General features: G+C 36.9%; 1 protein-coding gene across 5 annotated transcripts in view; it reads right to left on the reverse strand.

Annotated features, from left to right (window-relative positions):
• LOC129698727 (juxtaposed with another zinc finger protein 1-like) overlaps positions 1–9916 on the reverse strand; it is a 137672-nt gene that overhangs the window by 83652 nt on the left and 44104 nt on the right. The window lies entirely within an intron of this gene.

Raw genomic sequence — 9916 nt, forward strand, 5'->3', positions numbered from 1 at the left:
AATGGTGCATTCTTCTCATTTATACATAATATTTTTATTTTAAGTATCTATTCAAATTAATAACCATTGAAAACCTAATATTTGCCAAACGGCAGAACGAAATTGTACACATTCAACATCTGATATTTAATCAAAGAAATGGCAGCCTTTTCAATTGCACTTTGTCACATGTACATAGGTACAGTGCATACAATTCAGTAAAAATCATGGGCACAATCTTACTCAAATGCAAGTGTAAGAATAGTAGAATACATTTTTTGTTCTTATTTGGAATTACATCAGGAAGGATTGTCTTTTTGACCTTATCTTCAAATGCTTTACTTTATTACGTGTGTAGCATTCAGCTGCATAATTCTGCAGCATTAGCATCAATCATTTCCTTCTCTTATCTATAAATATATGGTTTATGTAAAACACCTAAAATAAGTTGCTCAATAATCATGCAGGCAGGGTTTTGCGAATGAAGCTCATTGATATCTCGCTTGATGAAATATTTGCTGACTTCAATCACCTAAGGGACTTCTGTACAGATGAAGTCACTGATATGTGCCCCATTAGTCTCTGTGGATTTCCCCTATCCCACTTCTCACCTCATTCTTGCCAATTAAGGAGCTGAATTATGTATAATAGTTGGAGTCACTTTTGGTTTTGAGTCCTAGTGTGCTGCAGAAGCTTGACAGAAACATACTGGTGAATAATTAAAGTGATTCTTTTAAAGCACTAGAAAGTATTTCTATCTTCTATTCTTTTGCCTACTTTTGTCCAAATTTTAACTGTTATCAAGCATTAGGCACTGGCACTACATCTCAGTTTATATATAACTATATGTTTTAAATAAGAGCAATTTGATTTTAGATGACATAATTTGAATAAATACAACATATTTGAAAGATCTGGCACAGATCTGATGGCCCAGTAACTTTCCTTCCATGCTGTACAATTCTATGATCCTGTATTTTAAACATGCAGCTGCCAATGAAAAAAGGCTTGAGTCAGTTCACACTTCCCATTTCATTCCTGCACATTCACTAATCTTTTGCAACTACATTTGTCTAATCAAGCTTGAAGCCTTGCTTTAATTACCTTTCAATGAACTGAACCAATCCCCAGTGCATGTGCAGCAACTGGGCCTCAGGCTGCGGAGTCCAAGTACTCATCATCAAACTACCCTGATAGTCCGTTTCACCTAGGTACAGTGAAATTCCTTTTTTGCATATAGTTCAGTAAAAATCGTAGAATACATTGGCACAACCGTATTCAAGTACAAGAGTGTAGGAATAGTAGATTGCACTTTTCGTTTTTATTTTGAATGACATCAGGAAGGATTGGCTTCGAGCTTCTTCAAATGCTTTTTTTTATACTCAGATTAAAAACAGCCCAAATAGATATTATTCATTAAAATCAAATGATGAAAAATTAATAAAATAATTAAAATCATAAATCATTTAATATTTGTAAAATAACTAAAAATATGAATACACATGAAAATAAATAAGTAAAGAACAATTATCTCACTAACATTCTCTATCCAGGTCAGCAACCTAATTCCAACGAATGGGGCAGTGGTGGATATACCAACATAGCTGGAGACCACGGAATGTGTGCATGTGGTCTCTCAGCTCAGCATAGCCATGCTGTGGCTGATGTGGAGTTCAGCAGCAGAGCTGGAGGGCATGGAGGATGCCAGCTGAAGGCTGAATGTGCTACAATCAGAGGGGATACTGTTTCTCAAGCTAACACTGAACTTTGTTGGGAATAGTACATCTTAACAACATTGAAAATTTACAGTACAATTGGTGCCTATTGACAAATTGTGTCCCTGTTGAAATTCCAACAGCTCTCCTGCATTCCGCCTGTAACCCTCTTCAAGTATATATTCAAGTACACATTAAAGTAGTTTTGAGATGCGATTAAGGGACCTGCATCCACCAATCTTTCAGGCAGTGAGTTCCAGATAGAGCCTACCATTTAATCTACTCAAAAATAAAATCCATTTTTCTCTGCTCCAAGTTACTCAAAATCTATTTGCCATTAATCTGTCTGTTAATGGAAATACATCCTTCCATGTCATTGCATCTTGGCCTTTCGGTATTTCGTATGCTAATTTCTCTCCCTTCACAATACCCAATACCTTCCTTAGTATATACTGTATTTCAATGCCTATTGCACCTCTCCAAAGCATTAATTAACATTCCTCATGACTGAATTCTGTTTGCCACTTTTTTGCCTAACTGGACATTCATATACATATATATACATATATATGTATATATATACATATATATATATATATACACATATATACATACATATATATATATACATATATATATATATATATATATATATATATATATATATATATATATATACATATATATATATATATATATATACACATATATACACACATATATACACATATATATACATATACACATATATATATACATATATATATACACATATATATATATATATATATATATATATATATATATATATATACACACATATATACACACATATATATATATACACACATATATATATACATATATATATATATATATATATATATACACATATATATATACACACATATATACACACACACATATATATATACACACATATATATATATATATATACATATATATACACATACATATATATATATATACATATATATATATATATATACACACACATATATACACACACATATATATATATATACATATATACACACACATATATATACACATATATATATATATATATATATATATACACACATATATATATATACACACATACATATATACACACATATATATATACACATACATATATATATACACACATACACATATATATACACATACATACACATACACATATATACATACATACACATACATATTATATATATATATTACACTATACATACATATATATATATTCTTGTAGTTCAATGCTTTCCTCCTTACTGTCAGACACACAATCATCTGCAATCTTATTTATCAAATCTCTTAAGTTTGAAGCCTAAATCATTAATATACAATACTAAATCACGGAATGAAGCGCTGAGCTTTGTAGAATCCATGAGTAATAAAAACCCAGTCACAAAATAAAATCAATAGAATCAACTATTATCCTTTGGTTTCTGACCCAAGCCACTTTGTCACTCTCTCTTGGATCCCAAAGATCATGGCCAGCTTGCTATGTAATAACCTTCCAAGGTCTTGGTAAAAGGGTTTGGGGAATTAGGTGGTGGCCCGCTCACTTACCAAAAATAACCAACATCTGATCTGCCCTCATAAACACCATATCTCTGATTCGACTTTCTAACTTTCCTCAGCTGAAGCAATTGTGCAGGTCTCTATGACCCTGAAGCTTAGGGCAGAAGATACTTGGGGATGAGGATGATGAGGTTAGAAAATGGGGTATGATGGGACAGGACGCCAGTAGTGGTGGTGGTGATGGGACGGTGAGTGAAGATTGTAGAAAATAATAACAGCTTTCCTACACTGATTATTACCATTTGGCAGCATCTCTTATATAGTAACTTTACAAATATCACATGCGATTGTCAGCTTTGCCCTCCATTCCCAGCCAGCTGACTGGAAACATTTATAGATCCACTTCTACCACTAACTCATTCCAAATTCACACCAACATTTAATATTTGTCAGCTATTTATCCCAATGAAACCGTGTCTAAGCATGAATTATCACATGCAAAGAAGAAAGTAAATTATGTTATGCATAACACTAACATCCTCAAATGTACAGGAATTCACTGGTTTCTTTCTACCATTGATACGATAAGCCACAAAGTACACATCAGTTTTTTTTTTCCCAATACAAGTGCCTTCTCTGATCTTTCTGAAATTCATAACTTGTGGTTTATAAATATGGGTGATTTTTTTCCCAAAATACCTCTGTACATAATGAACATTGTGTGACAGCAGTTGGCTGAAAACCTTATAAAGTGTTTATAATAAACCCTGTATTTCTGCCTCAAATTTCTCCAATAAAAATAACTTGCATACATTTCAGGGTCAGGCAAGATTATGAAATCTTCCAAGCCTGTAAAAAGGCCTAACTCGTTAAGTGACTATTACTTTTTGGTTCAGAGAGTAGGATTGAACAGTCATCTGCAGCATAATGTGCAGAATGCCAGATATCATGACAATTCTAGGTTGAGACTAAAAATGATTAGTGCTGGATACCCTATAACTTTCGTTAAGAAGATGGCATACCATTATTATTCATTTTACCCCTAAAGTGCAATTTTTGGGAGTCAGGAGAATTGAATGATATTGTTGAAATCTACAAATGATAATAGGATTACAGGATGTTAATTACAGAACCACCTTAAAGCTAATAATTCAATCTAATTAAAAGGACAGACCTGCTATTGAACTCAGTTACAAATCACAAAAAGGATTTATAGTGAAAAATGCACTTAGCAATTACACTACATAATTACAGGCTTAAGTACAGAACAGAGATCAAAGCACTTATCATGAGCAATAAAATTCATATAGTTTTAAAGATGCAAAAGCTTTAGCCTGTGCTTTATTGCACCAGCCATTTGCTGTATACCCATGACAACTGCAAACATGTTTTCCCTATGGAAGACAAGATCTGAAAATGCAACAGCTGCTCTTTTAGAAGATTGCAGCTAAGGACACAAATTGCTGCAACAACTAGATCAAATAGAATAATATTTGGATTCATTAAGTAACACTATCAATAAACCTTAAAACATAAATTAATGATCTCCAAGGATGGACAAAGACTAATTAAAGTGCATCAGAGCAATATAATTATTGTTATTTTAATCATTAAAATGGATTCATATCATGCAATTAAAAATTCAGATGTTAGAGATTTTTCTGAGAGCTTGTCTGCATCTTTGTATTTATCATTTTTAACTGCAGTGGTTAGGAAGTAATGAACTGGCTGCAGCTGTTACTTATTTCTCTTTGGGATGTTGCCTGTTTGTAATTGCATTTTGTCACCTACAGAGGGTGTTATTCCTTATTAAAGGTCATAGGATTGGTACAGAGACATCTCACAGCAGCCATTATTGTACTACAAATTACTGGGTACAGCAATACAGAAGCTGTCAGACAAGCTTAGTGAGAAATTGTTTGAGGAAATGAACCATTCAGCAATTCATCATAATATAATCCACTGATTCTGAATTGAAATCACAAAGCAATATTAATATTCTAACCCATTGATGTTACCTTTGGTAAAAAGTATTAGCTGATAAAGGACATTAAAATAACTGGTGGAGCGGGTTGTATAAAATAAGATAAATATAGTCTACATTAAAGACTGATACTGAAAATGTTTATTAACTCTACCGTACAAAACATCAATAAAAGTGAGTCTTATTTACACATAAAACACATTTAAACTGAGCACATTTTGACCGTCCCCACGGGCCATTTCAATCCCACCAAATATAAGAAATAAAGTGGATTATATTTGAAATCTTCACGAGAGTTAAAAAATAAAATGAAAAATAAATTTCCATAGGGCTTTGTTCCAGAACAATAACTCTTGACCACAATCTAAAAGAACAATATTGACATGAAGGTAGACGAAAATGCTGGAGGAACTCAGGGGGTGAGGAAGCATCTATGGAGAGAAGGATTAGGCGATGTTTCAGGTTGAGACCCTTCTTCAGTCTGAAGAAGAGTCTCAACCCGAAGCGTTGCCTATCCTTCTCTCCATAGGTGCTGCCTCACCCGCTGAATTCCTCCAGCATTTTTGTCCACCTTCCATTTTTCCAGCATCTACAGTTCTTTCTTAAATATTGACATGAAATAACTTATTATCAAGAACCAGCGAATAACATCAAAACTTAGAGCCAAGCTGCATCTGCGGAGGCAAAAGGATGATCAATGTTTCAGGAAGACACCCTGCAATAGGATTCTGAGTGTAGAGGGAAGATAGCCAGAGATGAAATGGAGGAGCGAGACAGAAGCTGGTAGGTGATAGGTGATAAGAGAAAGATGATGGGCAGACTAAACTAGATGGGGAAGGAGATAGGAAATGTAGACCAAGTGAGAAGAAAGCCAAGTGGATAGATGCGAGGGTGATGGGGGAGGAAATCAGGTAAATCAGGATAATAAATCTTCGTTACGAGAAGAAAGAATGGGAATGGAAAACATGGGCGGGTCTGGCAGGAATGAAAAAGGAAACGGGGATGTGTCTTACTCAAAATTGGAAAATGTAATGTTCATACCATTGGGTTGTGGGTTGCCCATGTGGAATACAAGGTGCTATTCCTCTAGTTTGAGTTTGGCCTCAACATGGCAGTGCAGACCATGGACAGACAGGTCATTGTGGGAATGGGTACAATTATGGAAATTACAAGCCACTAGAAATACAACATTGCTGTTGTGGACAGAACACAGCTGCTCTGCAAAACATCACCTGGTCTTACTTGATAGAGGCCATACTGAGAACGCCAAATGCAATAGACAAAGTAGGAGGAGGTGCATGTGAATTTCTGCCTCACCTGAAAGGGTTGATTATTCCTGGATGTGGTGAGTGGGTTAGTACAGAGATGAATATTGCACAGCTTCTGGCCATGGGTGAAAGTGCCAGGGGGCAGGGAGGGATGGGTATGGGGGAATGAGCAGATCAGGGAGTCACAGTGAAAGTGATCCCAATGGAAAGTAAAGGTGGGAGAGGGAGGTTGCTACTGGCAGTGGAACCCACTGTAGCTGGTGTAGATGGCAAAAGATGATACGCTGGATGCAGTGACGAGTGGGGTGAAAGGAAAGACCAGAAAAACTCTACCTCTGTTTTGTCTGGGGAGGGGAGGGGAGGAGCCTTCTCACACAGTTTCTGCAAATGCACGAAAGAAAGTATCCTATTTGAATGCATCACAACTTGGTGTGGTAACTGTTCTGGACAAGATTGCAAGAAATTGCAGACTTGTGAACATAGCTCAGTCCATCATGCAAAACAGCCTCCCCCCACATCCCCCCTCAACCACCCCACCCTGCCTGCACGTCACACCGTGGGATGGGGAGCAAGAATCAATGACGTTTCAGGTCAAGACCCTGCGTCAGATGAAATTGACAAGTTCTGCACAGGAAGTGGAGGAAGTGGTCCAATACAGTATTGTGATGTAGCCCAACACCTTATTTTTTTCTTGGGTAACCGAAATGGTATGAAGATTGAATTTTCCGACTTCAGATAACCCACATCCCCTGTATTATTTTGCCACTCCTGCCGGAACATCTAGATTCTCTTTCCCTTGGTTCACCTCTTCCATTCCCCACCCATCCCTTGTTACCTAGATTATCTTACCTGACCCACATAGGTCCATCTGCCCTTTTTTTTCCATTATCTACTTCCACCTATCATCCAATAGTCTCTCAAAACTCTTCCTCTTCGCCGCATAGTCCATTGTCCCCATCTCACCTGGTTCCACCCATCACCCACCAGCTACTGACTCACTGCTTCCTCCCACCCTTCTATAGTAGCCATCTTCCCTCTATTCTCTGAGTCCTGGTGCAGGCTCTGGACCCGAAACATCGACTACCCATTTGCCTCTACAGATAGTCATAGAGTGATACAGGCCCAACCTGCCCACATGTCCCAGCTATATTAATCTCACCTGTCAGCGTTTGGTCATATCCCTCCAAACCTGTCCTATCCATGTACCTGTCTAACTGTTTCTTAAATGTTGAGATATTCCCAGCCTCAACTACCTCCTCTGGCAGCTTGTTCCATACACCAACCACCCTTTGAGTGAAAAAGTTACTCCTCAGATTCCTGTTAAATCTTTTCCTCTTCACCTTGAACCTATGTCCTCTGGTCCTCGATTCCCCTACTCTGGGCAAGAGATTATGTGCATCTACCCGATCTATTCCTCTCTTGATTTTGTACACAGAAGCTGCCCAACCTGCTGAGTTCCTCCAGCCATTTGTTTTTGCTCCAGATTCCAGCATCTGCAGTCTCTTTTGCCTCCAAGAGAGGGAAAGCACGGGTGACTTGAAGTTAGAGAAGTCAATGTTCATACCACTGGGGTGCAAGCTGCCCAGGTGAAATAGGAGTGCTGTTCCTCCAATTTGCGCTGGGCCTCACTCTGACTATGGAGGAGACCCAGGACAGAAAGGTCAGTGTGGGAATGGTAAGGGTAGTTAATGTGTTTAGCAACCGGGAATCTGGTAGGTTTAGGCAGACCGAGCAGAGATGTTCAGTGAAACAATCGCCGAGCCTGCGCTTGGTCTCGCCGATATATACAGGCGTCCACACCTGGAACAGCAGATACAGTAGATGAGGTTGGAGGAGGTGCGAGTGAATCTCTGCCTCACCTGAAAAGACTGTTGGGGTTCCTTGGACGAAGTGTTAGCTAGATGGCTATGGGAGTTGGTGGGTTTATGAAAATGTCAATTGATAATTTGTCTCCTGTGATGGGGACGTTGAGATCAAGAAACGGTAGGGAGATGTCGGATGGACCAAGGGAATTTGAGTGCAGAATGTAAATTAGTAGTAAAGTTAATGTTAATTCCCTTTGAACTGTTTTCATACATTACACCTCATTATCTATATACTTCCGTGTCCCTAGCATCATTCTGAAGAAGGGTCTCTACCCAAAACATCACCCATTCCTTCTCTCCAGAGATGCTGCATGTCCCACTGAGTTACTCCCGCATTTTGTGTCTATCTTCCAGTTATCAAAATGTTAATTTCAGATCAATACAGAGAAGATGTATATCATTAGAGCCTTGTTCCACAGGTTCCACTTATTATACCTTTTTCAAATACTCAAGTAGTTCGAAGGAAGTTGATACGTCTTAAAAAAAAAAAATAGGGGAAAAAAATTGCTGTTTTTTTTAAATGATTCATGTCACCAATTTCCCAACGTTATGTACATTAAAGTCTTTGAAGTGGCTTTTTTAGTTGAAGGCTATCCACAATTAAAAATAATCTGTAGCTTCATTACTAATATGAGCTGATTCTATTTGTTGGTCAGAGATAATGAAAATCATGAGCAGTAATTGAACAGAAATATAATTCACTAAATTAATATTTTTCAGAGCAAAATCTAAATAACTGTTTAGTGCTTTTTAAGTATCAAACTAAGTAATCAAGTGCCTCATTAACTAACAGTAAAAGTATATTCTAAGACCAATAATAGCATATTTATTGTTTGTCTTAAGTAATAAGAAGCTCTTTAGGTATTAAATATTTTATTTTTTTAATTAATTTTATACAGCAATAAATGAATATCCCTCTGTTTTCAATGTTAATAGATTTTGAGTTATTTTTAAAAATGGGAAATTTCACTTCCAGTGAGAGGTTGGTCTAATTCCAGTTTTGGTGGAACATGAGCAGAATTAAGCTTAAATTCTGCCTTCAGATATGCATTGGAGGCCACAAATGTTTAAGAATATAGATTAAGTTCAACCATATGGCAAAATTATTCAATATGCAGCATGAAAGTGACATGCAACCAGCATATCTGTTCAAAATAGGTCAATGTTTAGAAATTAACCTTGCTTGCACAAAACTCATGACAAAAAAATATTACCTGAATGAGTGCTTCTTTTGACATATTGGGTGATTACAGCAACATAAAAAACGAAGAGAAAAAAAAATAGGGGCAGAAGTAGGCCATCTGGCCATAAGACCCTGTTCCACGATTCATCTGGATCATGGCTGATCTTCTCCCTTAGCTCCATTTTCCTGCACTCTTCTCAGCTCCCATGTCTCCCTTAATGTCCAGAGATCTATTGATCTCTATTTGACTCTAATTGACTCTCAACAACCCTCCGAGATAAGGAGTTCTAAAGATCCACCAGCCTCAAGAGGTTTTCCTTAATTTAGTTCCAAATTGAAACCCTGTCAAGTCCTGTATGAATTTTATGTG

The sequence above is a fragment of the Leucoraja erinacea genome, chromosome 7 (assembly GCF_028641065.1).
Source record: "Leucoraja erinacea ecotype New England chromosome 7, Leri_hhj_1, whole genome shotgun sequence".
Classification (NCBI taxonomy): Eukaryota; Metazoa; Chordata; class Chondrichthyes; order Rajiformes; family Rajidae; genus Leucoraja; species Leucoraja erinaceus.